At 38.5% G+C, this 14,945-nt stretch overlaps 1 protein-coding gene across 11 annotated transcripts in view; it reads left to right on the top strand.

Moving 5' to 3' along the window:
* The window catches only part of gramd1bb (GRAM domain containing 1Bb), a 124,721-nt gene that overhangs the window by 11,623 nt on the left and 98,153 nt on the right, over positions 1-14,945 (top strand). For 3 of the 11 annotated variants that reach the window (XM_044201575.1, XM_044201574.1, XM_044201573.1), the window contains exon 1: positions 8,578-8,889. The exons of 1 other annotated variant lie outside the window; for it this stretch is intronic. The gene's annotated coding sequence lies outside the window, so the exon portion shown is untranslated. Of the gene's footprint in view, positions 1-8,575; positions 8,890-14,945 lie in introns of those variants that run through there. 7 more of the 11 variants (XM_044201578.1, XM_044201576.1, XM_044201570.1 and 4 more) reach the window with 6 other exon arrangements.

Below are 14,945 nucleotides of genomic sequence, written 5' to 3' on the forward strand. Positions count from 1 at the left end.
ATTAAAGACAAAATATAAATAAAAGTACAAAACATAAGAAATATAAACAGTAAAGGCCCTAAATGTCATAACTTAAAGAGACTCCTCCCACACACACACACACACACACACAGTTCACATTTAAAGTGCTACAGGTTCCTAAAAGTGCATTTCATTTCTCAAAGCTTCCATTTGGACAAAGCTGCTATATACTCCATTATGGCAATTTTCGTGGGTGCCACCCATGTTTAAATTAAACCTATCATCTTTCCAGCACACTGGACGGATCCTGATTATAGACCACCCCAAATACAATAAATATCAGGTAGAAGGCCAGAACAGTATAATAACTTCACACCACTTACTGCGGATGTCTGTAACCTAACAATATGCTTCGGATCATTTCTGAGCAACATATAGAAGTAACACCAGTAACAACATTACTTAAAGGTGTTCCAGCTAATCATCAAAGGTGGGTTTTGCATGGGAGGTTTGTTGTATAGCAAATAAGGTTTTCTGTCACATTTAAGTGAGAAAAACAGTATTTTTAGAAGAAAATATACTTTTAAAAATCCTCAGGAAGAATTACAATAGTAGCATTTAAAAAATGTTTAACCACTTACATAGAAATGAATAAAATACCCAACTTTATTCAAACCTCACCTACATCCCCCATTTTTAGTGTTCATATTCTATGTTCAGTATTTATTGTTGGTTTCCATATAATTCAGTGTGGTGTAGATTACTGCCCACATGGTGGCATAATAGCATTACTCTTACTTGCTAAGAAATACCGAGCAAATATTTATGAACAATCAAGCAGCCTCAGAAAGTTACAATCTTGCAAATTCTAAAGATAAATGAAAAGGTTTTAAGTTATTTAGTAAAAGAGCTAGGACAGGTTACCCTTCAGGTTATCCTCAAAATTTATTATAAGTCAGGTCAGGGTCCTGCCAAGACTGTCAGACAAGTTAAATGATGTTGCAGCTGCAGGCCAAAGAGTAATGCCATACACATCTCTGACATCTCTGATAGTCAGTGCAACACTAGAGCACAACCACACACACACACACCACAGACTGTTTCATGGACCAGCTCCCAAGGTTAAGTAGAGTGTGGGAAATTAACATTAAAAGTTGCCTTTTTGCAGCACTCACAGGGGACAGACATGTCAGGGACTGTAAGTGGAGAGATGCTCTGCTGCTTCGTTGTTTTGGATTATTAATGGGAATTAAGAACAAGATATGAAAGATGCCTATTTAAAGGAAGTGAAAGCCCAGAATTGCGTTTGCAAACTTTAGCCTAGTTTTCAGCAGCTATGCATGAAGAAGATATCTTCACACTTAATGAGCCCATAATATCAGCAAAGCCCTATGGGAATGTCACTCAATTGCAAGTCATAATCCCATTGCATTCCCATGAATCAACCAAAATAACAATACACCCCAAACGCATATGAAATATTGACGAACCATCTGTCTTGTTCCCCTCACAGCTCTCTGGCAATTATACCACAAAAGTAAAACTCAAAATACTGCTGCCGTTGGCAACTAATCTTGCTGTTCAGAATCTGTGTGCACATACACTGCTGTTGAGAAAAAACTATATTGCTGGACATTAAAATATTAAAGGCAGGTCTGTTTATCACACTGCAGCTATGATATTATAATGCTTTTGTTTTACACTTGTGTATTATATTGCTATATTCATCCCATGTGTGTAAATAAATAAAGCTATTTTATTGTATTGATCTGATGTATTCCCAAGGAATAATAAGAAAGATGAAACAAATCAAACCAACAGTGGACAATCATGCTATTCTAACACGGGTCATCACATACAGACTTACACCTGCTCACAGACACCACAAAAAACGCACATACAAAAGCGTCACAAGTGAGTATATACAGTATACTGCAATTAACTTTATTTTTGAAGTTCCTTTTTTCACCTATCCTCACTTTGAGTAACTGCTTTCTTGCAACACACGGTCATGTTCATGCCGTACCTTTAGGAAATACGCTTATTTGCTTTCTGGCACAGACTTAGATGACAACATAGATACCACTCTCATTCATCCTTTTAAAGATAAGGCTTTCGCCAGCAGCTGGTTAACTTAGCTTAGCACAAGGACTGGAACTAGGGGGAAACAGCTAGCCTGGTTCTGTCCAAAGGTAATAAAATCCACCTACCAACACCTCTAAAGCTCACTAGTTAACATGTTATATTTCGTTTGTTTTGATGTTTTACGGGTGGTTATGTGCTAGGAGCAGTTAGCAGGCAACCAGTGGAGATTCTGGGAAGTTACTGGTCACGACCAAGAAATAGCCCTTAGATTACCCCCTGTAAAACTGCAAATTTGCGTTTTTACACTTTGGTTTTTGTGTAGATTAAACAATCGAGGTATAACAGTTTAATTAGCTTTAGAGGTGTTGAATTTGATATCTTTTGTCTGAGCCAGGCTAGCGGCTTCCCCTGTTTCCAGTCTTTGTGCTACGGTAAGTGTCAGCGCGTTCGTTTATTTGCAAAAGAAAAGTCTGGAGAGAAGCTACTCCTTAATTTGGCATTTATTAAAGAATTGGAGGATCAAAAGCATCTTGTACAAGGATCTTTTCTATTCAGAAAACCACAGTCAGCAAGCTGTTAATCTGTAGCCATCATCCTAAAAAAGAATGCTATTCTTAACATTACACAGAGTTTTAAATGAAAATGTACAACTATCTGATAGGTTTCTACAGAGGTGGGGAGGAGCTGTGGTTTAGACTTAGCTCTCACTTCGGTGGTGCACAGGCTGGTTCCAGCCTCTTGGCACACGATTCCACCCTTCGTGTGGAGACAGCGCCCTAGTGGAGGAATCCTACACTTCCTCTGTTTGTAAGTTGCTAAAGTCTCTGCTTCGTTCCCCAAAACTGATACTTTTCCTCTCATGGTCATTACAATACATACTGTCCTCAGTACATGATGTTCTTTCTGATATGTGTGTATATGTGTAAAAAAGTTTCAACATGGTATTAATATAATAGGCAAGCAACCTTCATTAAAACTTTTAATTCTCACATAAGCTAACTGGTGCCTGGCTTTAGCCTAGTGTTTAACAGACAGATATAAAGGTGGTATTGATCTTCTCATCTAACTCTCAGTGAGAATGTTAATAAGTGTATTTTCCAAAATGTCAAACTCTTCCTTTAAGGCCTTGTATTTCTCAGTCTAAGTAAACAGCTGTCCTAGAATTAGGATCCTGCAATCCCAGTCCATTTATTTTGTGGATGCCGTTGTGTCAAATGATAGACGATTGTTGAATTAAATGACACAGTGGCACAAAGCTATAGATGATAGATGATAAAATAGATGATATTATTCAAAAACCATCATGACATGACATGTACAAACCACCAATTCCCTTTTCTTGTACATACTGTACAGAATTTCATTTACTACCCAGCTGAGATACCAATCTGAATTATTTAATACCATGGGACACCTATCATTTATGTAAGCCCATAAGCCCATGTACTTAAACCTGATAATGGCTCCTCTGTAATCAAACACCATTCATCCACCCTGAGAGGAATCAGCCTGTTCTGTCCCTGATTATACCTGTATTAACACCAAATACCAGTTTGTGTCATATGTGCAGCACGTCCACACAGCTGCCTTATCAAAGTCAAGTACATCATTTTATCCTCAGTGTGCATGCAGTAGGATCAATTTTACTAATCCTTCTTGAATGTATAATATTGTTTTTTCCCTTGCTGACAAAGAGAAGAAGAGAGGGTGGAATAAAGTGTCACTCTGTAACAATATGTTCCTCCGTGTGATGATTTTTATCTCCCTCACCTCTCCTCTAATTATCCTCTTACTATTGCTTCCCTCTTTCATTGCTTTGGAGATAGAGAGGTTATGTTGAGCACTCTCTACAGTGCTGGAGTCTTTCAAATGTGATGTTGAATTGAGGGTATTAAAAATGGAGAGGGGTCACATTCATCACTCAGTTCTATTAAGTCAATGAGGATAATTATTGGCTCATTTATGTGAACTGAACAAGACATTTGCTTTAGTGCTGAATCTTTAAATGTTAAGCTGCAACCCCTCCAAAAATGCAAAGCACATGAGTTGTGGGGCATAGCTGCAAAGGTCCTATGAGCTTGCATGGTTTGTTTTTTTTAGTTTAGCTCCGTTGGTATAGCAGGGGCTTCCCATGAAAGTAGAGCGGATTGGCCATCCTCCATGAGACTGACAGGCCATTTTTATGACTTTGTGGCATGTGTTGTGGTGGAGTTATAAATTCCACCACAGTAGCCATGTTTACATATAGCCTAATATTCTGATTATAATTGGTTTAAAAGCCCATACAGAATAAAAATGCTCCATATAAACACCTCAATCAAAATAAACAGGCCCAAATCATTTGAAATTTTAATTTAATTTTAATTTTAATTTTAAAACCTTTTCATAAACCAGTCAAAAGAAAAATTGTACCATGTAAACAATTTAACCTGATGACTTCCTGGCTGCGTTTTGTCTTGATGTAAATGCATCGAACGTATGTTTCTCCACTTCCAAAAAATGGCGGCGGAGAGTTTGTTTTTGATACAAACTGAACATTATTGGACGCCTAGACAGTAGGAAAAGAAAGTAAGAAATCGCTACCTATTGCCAAAGAGATATTGCTGAATAGGTTGGTGCTGAAAGGTAGCCGTTGATCAAGATGACTGCATAATGTATTCATCACTAAAACAGCTGTTAAGCAGATAGTCGCTAACTTTATCTGTCTGCTGTTTGGTACTCTGCATACAGTCAGTTTATTCAAATTTCTTTTGTTGTGGAAACGTGTGTGATGAGAGTGCTGTGGCTGAAACATACAATCAATGTGTGGGTCCATAAAACCAAAACAGAAAACTAAAAAAGGCTTAAAAACTTGTTTAGAGTTGGGTGATAATTTTGTGTGTTTGTTAGTATGTGTAGCCCCTTTTACATACATACATGTTCTAATTTGATTTAATGTTATTATATAAAATATTCACTAATGCAACTTTAAATATACAGTCTTCCATCAGAGACATCACAGCAGCATCACTGAAGACCAATGCACTAATCAAATGACAGAATGACTGATGATGATCAGCCATTGTCTCTTATTGTGGACCACCAAGTGACACTCAGAAGGGCGGATGAGATGGAGTCTTATTTGTACTTAGTGCTTATTTAAAATGGATGGAGCTCTTGCATTGAGGAGCTACATACAGTACATATGAGTAAAGAGGAGTTAAACTATACCACAGAGTTGAGCCAAAGCTTCTATATGTTAACAGTCCAGACAAAAAAAAAGAGCATTAAAAGCTTAATATAGGTAGCATCTATTGCAGGATCATTGTGTTGAAGTGTGTTCCTATTATTATCTCCACTGCCATAATATTGGCATCCCTGCTCTTGAACATACATATGAGGGTTTGTTATGCATTTGAATGAGTGGAACTAACCACTGCTGATTTCAATGTTGAGATTTTCTAAAAGAGCTGGTGCTCACTAGACTAAGAATGCTGGTATTACACACTGGAAATGCAGAGGAACCATCCGCTGATAGTGCATCCGTGGTCCCAGTTGGGCAGGACTCACTCTCACCAGATGTTTTGCCTCAAAATATGCTAGCAAGTTATTCATCTTCTGTAATGGCCAATGTGTTTTTGGTATTAATAACAAATCTTTTAGGTACACTAAAAATGTACCACAAGGGCATTTACAGATATATTACAGTGGGCAGGAAAACATTGTTTATTATATTTATTATTTATAATATCTTCCATATCCTATGATATTTGTGGCTAGCAGATATTTGGCATTTCTTTTGTTTTACCTAAATGTTGATTAAATCTGACACACTGAAATAACAGCTTTAGCCTACTTAATCTGACACACCTTATTTTTCACAAGCTACTTGATGCAAATAATGAAGGTACTGGTTCAAAACTACTAAATTGATAATCTAAAATTATCGATATGATATTACCGGAAGTTAAACAGGAAGATTGCTACTCCTTAAACTGATGTGACGCGATCAGCTAACAAAAACACTACAAAAGTTCACTCGCGGTTGTACAGCGGTGTTAAAGAGTGATGCTTCTTTTACCTCATAAACAATCTTTGGCAGAATACAGACACCGGCTTGCAGAGAGCACACAAACCAAACAACAGCCAAGTTTAATTTTGGCACATTCACACAGTTTTCACTGTCATATGCAGTGAAATGCTGCACTGTAGAGCCCAGCTGTCATTAAGGAAGGCAACACCAGCAAACTGATGTGGTCAAAACACATTAGAGTACAGTAAAGAAAGGATCGGATTTTGATCGGCTTTATTTTAGCCGATACAGATCCTTTAAAATTGTCCGGATCGGACCCGATACCCATACTTAGGATGGGCTCGGGACATCATTAGTTTACAATGTAAACTCCACTGGAGACCTTTTAACAGACCTCTCATTTGTATCAGCTGTACCTCATTAAGACTAATTTGTGTAATTTACTTTAAACTGACTTTTTAGTATATTAGCATGACAGATGGTATAAGATAGATATTTTAGTACTAATGCATAGAATAAAAAAACACAAGCATGTTAGAAACTTTGAGACAATCAAAATGTTGATGTGCTGGTGTATCTTTATCCTGAAGCATCTGCCACACAAAGGGGCTGGATCAAACTGACATTTGTTTCATGGTCAGGTTGGCATGGTGCTGTAACATGTCTTTCCTTCTAAAGTGAAGAGAGAGAGAGAAAGAGGGCAGGCTCATTATTGTAGGTACATAATGGATACCAGCAGATCTTACGCAGCAATTTTGCATAGAGACCTCTTCAAAACAGTGTTTGAAGAGGTTCAAATGATCAACTTGTTATGAACTCCTGAAGCTGCTGGATAACAAGCTGATCATTTAAATCAGTTATGTTGGGGCAGGGACAGATCAACATGCAGGACAAGGGGAACTCCAGGAGAGGTTTGGAAAAGTGCTGTAGAGCAGTAAGTTATATTTTAATTGAACCTTCAATTTCAACTTGGTTCTGTGTTCAACTACTGCACTATACTGCAAAAACACCTAAAAACTGCTTTTTAAGGGTTTTCTGATAATGGCAAAATAGTATTAATAGAATGTAATGTTTGGGTTTTGGTCCTTATTGGTCTCTAGCTGCCTGTTGGCAATAAGACTGCAGGCAGGTGACTTCCATCTGTGTTTAAATCTTGAGCTAATCTACAGATTAGAGCTGCCTAGCTTTACTTTTTAATCACAATGAATTGTTTGTGGTGTTTTAATTCTTGGATGAATTTCAAGGCTCGTTTGATTACAGCTTCATTAGGCTGGTTTTACGTACATTTCAAAATTGAAATTCTTATGACTATGCTTGCTTACTCTATTGGATTTTACTTACATATAGTTTATTGTGTGAATTGTTGACTTTTCTTTGTCTTTCTTTGCATATTTATCACTGTGCAGTGTGAGGCCAACGGGACAAGGGCAGATATTAATGTATGTGTGTTTGTCCATGTGCACATATGTGGGCATAGATGCAAATTTTGTGTGTGGGTTTTTTTTTCCTTGTTTTTTTTCTAAAGCATGTTTAAAAAATTAATTCTCGAGTGATTTGTCCAGTCTCCAAGTCTACTGTGTAGCTACCTGTCATTATGTTAGCTGCTGGACCTTTCCCCACCACCTGCTAATGGCTAAGGTCACTCCAGCACTATTTATATCCCTTAGACAACTCTGTCCCTCCCTCCCTCCTGCTGTTATCCCCTTAAAACATAGAGATTTTCAGCATGGAAAAAGAGATAGGGAGGTGTTGTCAGGAGCGGGGGGTGTCGTTTTCTCGGAGATTCTCTTAATAGCGGCTTGCTGTCCTCTTTCTTCTGTTGTGCATTATGACTGAAGGCTCAAAATAGAACATCTATAGAGACCATCCAATCACGTGTATGGTAGCTTTATACACACAGGCACGCACACACACAATGTAGCCCATTTTTTCATGTGATCATGGGGAAATAGGATTTGCAAGTCTTACTGTACAGTGACTCATTCTGAAAGATTCATTTTATTCATTAAATCCATTTTTACATCACAGCAGAGGCATCCTCTATTCTGTCTGAATCCCTCCACACACATTGCTTCTGGTTGAATGTGTGTCATTTTTTGTCATCCACAAAGCAAGGGATGAATATAATCCAGTTTAATTACAGCAGAAATAAGAACCAAATATTTTTCATAGCCGAAAGAGCTTCCATTTTCTGACCCTCATATTGTGCTTTGTTTGAGAATATGCCAGTAATAGGAATACAACACAGAAACGCATGTTCCACTGTGTTACAGCAGGGAGTAACCAACTAGCTTCTAGAAAAATACTCCATGAAGAAGCTGACAGGAGTTTTTTGTCTATGTGTCTGTGTTATTTGCATATGTTTGTGTGTACAGTACAGTGTGCGTGTGTGTGTGTGTGTGCCTGAACAACAGCGGATAAGAATGCATGCCAGAGTGGAGTGAGCGAGTGAGTGGAGCAGGATCAGGAAGGAGAGCGAAAGAGAGCAGAGGAGACCGAAGAAACAGAGAGAGGGCTTTGTGCAGTGGCAGATAGTGCAAGAGCAAGTCGCGATTCCACAGGAAAAGGGAGGTGCATCCTTCCATCTTCTCATTGGGGATTTAAACTGGCTTCAGATTGGCTTCAGTCTGACAGAGGATTCCCCCGCTTGTGGAGTACGGCTCTCTCCTCTAATGTAACACTTGACTTTGTTGTGAAGCGAGAGAGGCGCACAGGAAGGAGGGAGAGGGACACTTGGTCCTACTTCCTTTGTACCCAACCTGCTTGACAGATGGCACTGGCAATGATCTTTGACTCTCACCCAACGACCAGTCCTCAATCCACTCACTGAGGTAACGTATGTCAGCTCCTCTCCACAGCTTTTTGCAAAAACGCTGCATGCTCATACATTCATTCTACTGCACTGTTTGCCTGGAATGTGCCTGAATGAAATGTGCAAAATGAATATGGCAGCTCAATGTGCATGAAACAAGTATGCCTGAAATTTTAGTTCCCAGGCAGTGCCAAGAGGGATGAGAGGACAGGAAGTACAATCACCACCTCATCAGCACCTAGTCAGAGTGGAGTTATTTAACATGGCTTAGTTGGTGAAACTGTGTATCAACTGTTTATCAGTGGTGTTTTATTCCTCTTGTGATAGAGGTGTACTATGACCTTCATATGCTGTATGCCAGCGTAACCTGAGGTCCAGAGTGAAGGGTGGTCATGGCAAGCTGAAGGGCAGCACCCTGCTGCCAGCACTTTTTCTCCTGAGTCTGCACCCACCTGCACTTTTGTTTACCAGCAACCCTCCGTAAATAAAACCGATGTTGCCTTTCTCTGTGCCTTGACTGGCTGCAGCAGACTTACAAATCATGGTGGAACAAGTTGCAACAGAAGCAGGTGTTGTGTTGGAAATAATAGGCAGTGTCCCTGGAGTGGAGTCACATGTGATGTGGAGTGTTGCAGGTTTAGCATTTGTGGTGTGAAGCTTGGAGAGCTTTGGATTTGTGTGGCTTTGTTGTAGAAAAAGGCAAATAGTATAGAGTCTAGTTTGCTAGAAGTACTGCACTAGTACCTAATAATTGTATCGTAAAGCACTTTTTCAAGCTTTCATGATATAAAAAGCTGTCAAGAAACCAAATTGGAACTCTGGAAATGTTTGAATAATTGAGATAGCAGATGTGTATTGTAGTAATAAGATCTACATATATAGATTATAAAATTACAAATTACATACTTAAGAGCAATTGTTATTGTACAATTTAGAAATAATTGTATTAGATATGACTAGAAAACTTTATAAAGTAGGCAACATATAACCAGAGATATTTAGATTTTGTTTTGCACTCTTTCTCACTCAGGATTAACGTCAGATGACTTGTTGGCCATTCGCCAGCCTTTCTTTTAAAACTCATGCTCTCAACACAATGTGCTAGCTTCTCTCAAGCAGCCAACACTGTTGGAAATGTATTGTTTAATTTCCTTAGAAAAATAGATGACAGTCTCTGGAATATCTAGTGAAAACCTGAGATTTTTGAATGTGGGGAAGTTTGCATCAGAAACAATAGCTGAGTAACGGAGCTTGGTCTCTGTGTAATAATTCACTCACCTTCCCTGTCGACGGCCCTATCTGTCACAGTCTGACTCGCTCTCTCTCTCACACACACACACACACAAACACACAGTCTGTCTCTGTCTCCAGTCCTCTAACTCCTGCTCTCAGCATGAGGTTGATGTTCAGAGTAATCCTCAGAACAGAACATTAACTGTACCTAATAAGTGAAATAAGACAGCAGTGTGATTTTTAGGCAGCAATGTTTTGTTTTGTGCACATCTTTTATGCACTGATGCAGTTTGATTTATGGAGGATTATTAAATCCCTATGAACAGATATTCTCATGAATTGTGTCACAAAAGTACACTGGTAAACTAAAACTATCCGAGATGTCAAGGTCTCAAAATTCACGACACTATACCAAACAGTGCTGGGCAAGTTACTTACAAGTACACATTACTCATTGAAAAAGTAAATACATTACTTTACTAATCACTCAGTAGCAAAAGTAATGCATTACTTTACTTTCGTAACTCAGCCCAGTCATTTCTAAACCTGCAGAGACAGAAAATTAGACGTTGTGGTTTAACAAGCAGTGGTTTACTAACCACCCAGCAGCTAAATTAGCCTCTGTGACTGCACAAAGCTCTGCAGAAGTCAAAGACCTCAGCTGCACAGTTACACACCCACCAATACCCTCCAACCAAACTAGGGGACTCCTGAATGTACCAGTGGCTAACGTTAACAAGCCATCGAAGAACACACAACATACAACAATAAATAAAACAACTTTGGAATTACAGTCTCCTCGTTTGGCAGAGGCTAACCGGCTCCCCCCACCTCAAGCCCCTGCGCCAAGCTAACAGACCAAACTGTCATTAATTTCATCCACCACCCGGTAAGACAGCGAACAAGTTGACCAAATGTCAAAGTAGTGATTAGTAACTGTAATATAATTACTGAATTTCAAAATGTAATCCCTTACACTACTCTTTACTGAAAAAAGTCCCAACCTTACAGTAGCGTGTTACTAAGCAATGCGTTACTTCCCAATACAGACAAACTGCATCAACAAAGAAAAACAATGACCTTAAGTTGAATTTGCCCAACAGGGACATGATGGTCGTATATGTACAGTATAAACAGAGGTGGACAAATATCGCAATCTAGACCGCCCCCCCATTATACTGTAGCAGTTTTCACAATGGGAATTTAATTACTACAAAGTTCCCGTCTTTGATCAGTTCCCTACCAAGAAATCCCTTTCAGTGTTTACTTCTGCTATCCTTTGTATGTGTTCATTTTCATATTTTGAATAAGGTTTAGTATGAATTCAGCATATCTGTGATTTGAGTTTAGATATATATCTGTCCTCCAAAGGATTATTCCTTTCTAGAGTGACTTTGAACGTTTAACAAAAGCTAAATAGTACACAGTTTTTTTGCAAGAACACAAATAGTCTGGTTATAATCCTGTTTTTCCACATCACTGAGACACACCAGATAATAATAGAGCCGTCTGAGTCTTAGAGCACCGAGACCCTCTGCATGCATGTGTACTAGAAATAGTAGCCTTTGAGCTAATTAAATATTTAGCAGACATGGCAACATGGATGTCAGACCTTATTCAATCACATCAGATATAAGACTGGTCTGAGGTTAATGTTATAAAGGAATGAACCGGTTTAACTTAGAGTTTGCAGAACCTTCTATCAAGACAGGCAAGTATTTTAATATTTTATCATGATTTTGCATATGATTTCCTGACAGCATTGTAGTTTTGACTTTTAAGCTTGTTATCCTCTCTCCATCATTTGTACAGCATATTATAAAGTACACAGTGGATCAACAAATCTTTAGTAAGTCTTAACAATAAGTACTGTAGCTTCCCCCTTTGTAAAGAGGTGTCTACAGGTGCATAGTTGAAACTGTGGTATTTTGTCACTGTCAGTTTAATGTGTTTATTTTTAGCATTCATTGACCCTGCTCTGAATGAAGACTGATGTTGGATTCCTTCCCTCTGCGTCCCCAGGGTCACTATCCTGCTCTCTAGTGCTCATACTGAAACTCACACCATTAGCTATAGATTAAGGACGCTGTGGCTTCCTGTCTGCCAGACAAAGTGACAAAAGCAGGTGATTTGTAGTCTCTGCAGTGCCATAGTTTAACCAATTTCAGCCTCAATTGACAGATCTGTGAGAATGTGACTGTGAGATAAACGAATGTACTGTATGAGGTCAGAGGGAAAGCAGAGGTTTGAAGTCATACTTTACAGTCAGAGTGTGATCTTTTGCTTTGGATGGAGTATTATTTGTCACACAAACTAGAATCCTGCTAAACCCAACTAGACATTACCCTTCCAGTGTACAGTATGTACAGAAAGATCAGGTTTGCACTGTCTTTATGCATAGGTTTTCTCTTCCCTATTAGCATTTTATTGTTATTTTTCTAAATTTAAACCATGTTTCCATGGAGACTGACAGGTGATTACTTATTGTTTTTTTAAATGTATTTTATTTTAGATTTCTTATAAATACAATCCCTCGCTCGCCCCATCTAAAGCAAAATTAGAATATCAACACTAAACAAGAGAATAAAATATACAAAATATGCATAGCATATGTTGCACAATATCTTTTCATAACACTATACTATTATACAGTAGTTACCTTGTATGTCTGGGTTTCTCTTGTGTTCTGTTGTATTTGATCTCACAGAGGGTATTTTATGTTGAACTGCGATAGCACCAATAGGTGCTTAGTTCTAAAGCCTTTTCCTTCACATAAAGTTCCATATTGTAAATTTAATAAAAATCCAACGCTCAAGAGGCCTGTGTTGAAACTGTATCCCTGTGTAATCCCTGTGCTAATAAACACTATTTATTAGCATTCCCTGACTGACTAATCACCTGCTCACTCCCTCATAAAAATCAAATGCTTGGAGGGTTAGCATAGTTGGCATGTTTGACTGGTATTAACAGGTGTTATCCTAAGCCAGAGTAACTTTGTTGTGGGGAGACATGCTGAGTTTTATTAAGTTCTTTATTTAATTAGTACCACACAATGGATAACTTACTGACTTACTTGAATGTTAATTTAAGATTCATTGTGTCTGTTTAAGGTTTGTCTGGAATTGGGCATGTTAGCATGTTGGTAGGTTATTTTTTATGGTGTGAATTAAGATGCAGTTGAATATTGTGATTTACTTGTATGATTCAGTTCTCACTACAGGTGCTTTACTTGACTTTTGATGAATAAAACTTTGTTTTAGTATTAAGGTCCTTTTGATATCACACCATATCAGCAACAAGTATATGTAAGAAGTTCCTACTCTGCTGTAACAAAGGCTTGACAGTTGTCTTTATTCTCTGTTGAAGCATCTGATACAGACTTGCCTACTGTGCCCTTGTTGCAGTAGTTTTTCTTACAGCTGTAGTAAAGTTGAATAAGTGGAGAGCAGCCCAAGGATGTTGCGGCTTTCAGCTTAATCTCTCGAGATAGTGAGTGAAGACAGAAGATTCTTTAACGCTAATAAAAGAGGAAATTATATTTTACATTTCAGATCAGTTGTAATTGAATAATTGTTACCCTAATTTAAGTATTTTGCTTGTTTGCTTCATAACTCATTTGAATTAACTAGAAAAATTAAGAGGAAAATGAGGATAATGCTGCTACCCTTGACCAGTAGATGTTTTATCTAGAAAACCTTTTTTTGTATGTATAAGCCAAGATATTTGGACAGAAAGCCATTAACAGAGTGAGATGGCAAGGGGAAAATAGATCTTGAATTACTTATAAACAATGGAACCTTATGTGACCTAGACCAATCAGAAAATGGTCTATGCCCAGGAAATTGTATTTGTTCTTCCTGTTTACATCCCCTGCTGTTACGGTGGGTTGATTGTGTGGTTATCATTTTTCCAGATATTATAAAGCATTTTAGTTCACTTCTGCTGCTCTTTACTCTGAGTTTTTCATCTAATTGAATAGAAATGATAACATCCAATGATCATTTAGCTAATGCAAGGAAACCGCTTACTTTACCTCTGGGAAATTAACAAGCAACTAGCAAGCAAAAATAACTTTGTACATGTCACACAAGAGAGCGGATGAGACAAAACAAAAACCAGAGGGTGGGCACAGCACATGCTATAATTAGCAGCTGTCATTATGATGCTAGTGAGAGAAGAGGTTTTTTTTTTGCTCTGGAGCCCATTTAACAACAATAATTTGCAAGTACAGTGTACATTCAGATTGCAGATGGAGTCATGTTTTACAAATGACTGCCTCTCCGCTTTTATGTGTGTTGGACATTTACCACAATACAAAATTAAACCCTTTTCCACTTTGCAGGCCACCATTGGAGACTGCCACTCATCTCATGGCGGTAGTTAACCCACACAGTAGGCTGAGGAGTGGTACAGTACGGCCCATAAACACAGCATGTCAGTAGTGGAGCATCTGAAGACTAGAGTTGTCCAGACAGATTTGGAGGCTCTCTCCCCTACAGCCCTGAAAGTAGAATCAGCATAATTAGTGACAGGCTTGGTGTTATGAAACATCTGTTTGAAGTGGTAAATTTCAGTGCCAGATAATGAAAATAGTGATTCAGAGTGGAGAAGGAGTTAGAGGTGTCGTAGTGCACAATCTAAGAACCCAAATGCAGAACACAAGGAAGTCGTACTACAACATTGCAAGCAATCGCAGGTGGATATGAGCTCTTCCAGAGCGGCGAATCCGGTGTAGTCCACTGTAGCCAGAGAGGACATAGTAGGCCCGGTCCTAGAAGAAACAGCTAGGCTGTGGGGACGGAGACGGTGAGTGTAGGTTCTGGCTTGGCTCGTATAGCGTGA

This window comes from Siniperca chuatsi, linkage group LG7, assembly GCF_020085105.1.
Source record: "Siniperca chuatsi isolate FFG_IHB_CAS linkage group LG7, ASM2008510v1, whole genome shotgun sequence".
Taxonomy (NCBI): domain Eukaryota; kingdom Metazoa; phylum Chordata; class Actinopteri; order Centrarchiformes; family Sinipercidae; genus Siniperca; species Siniperca chuatsi.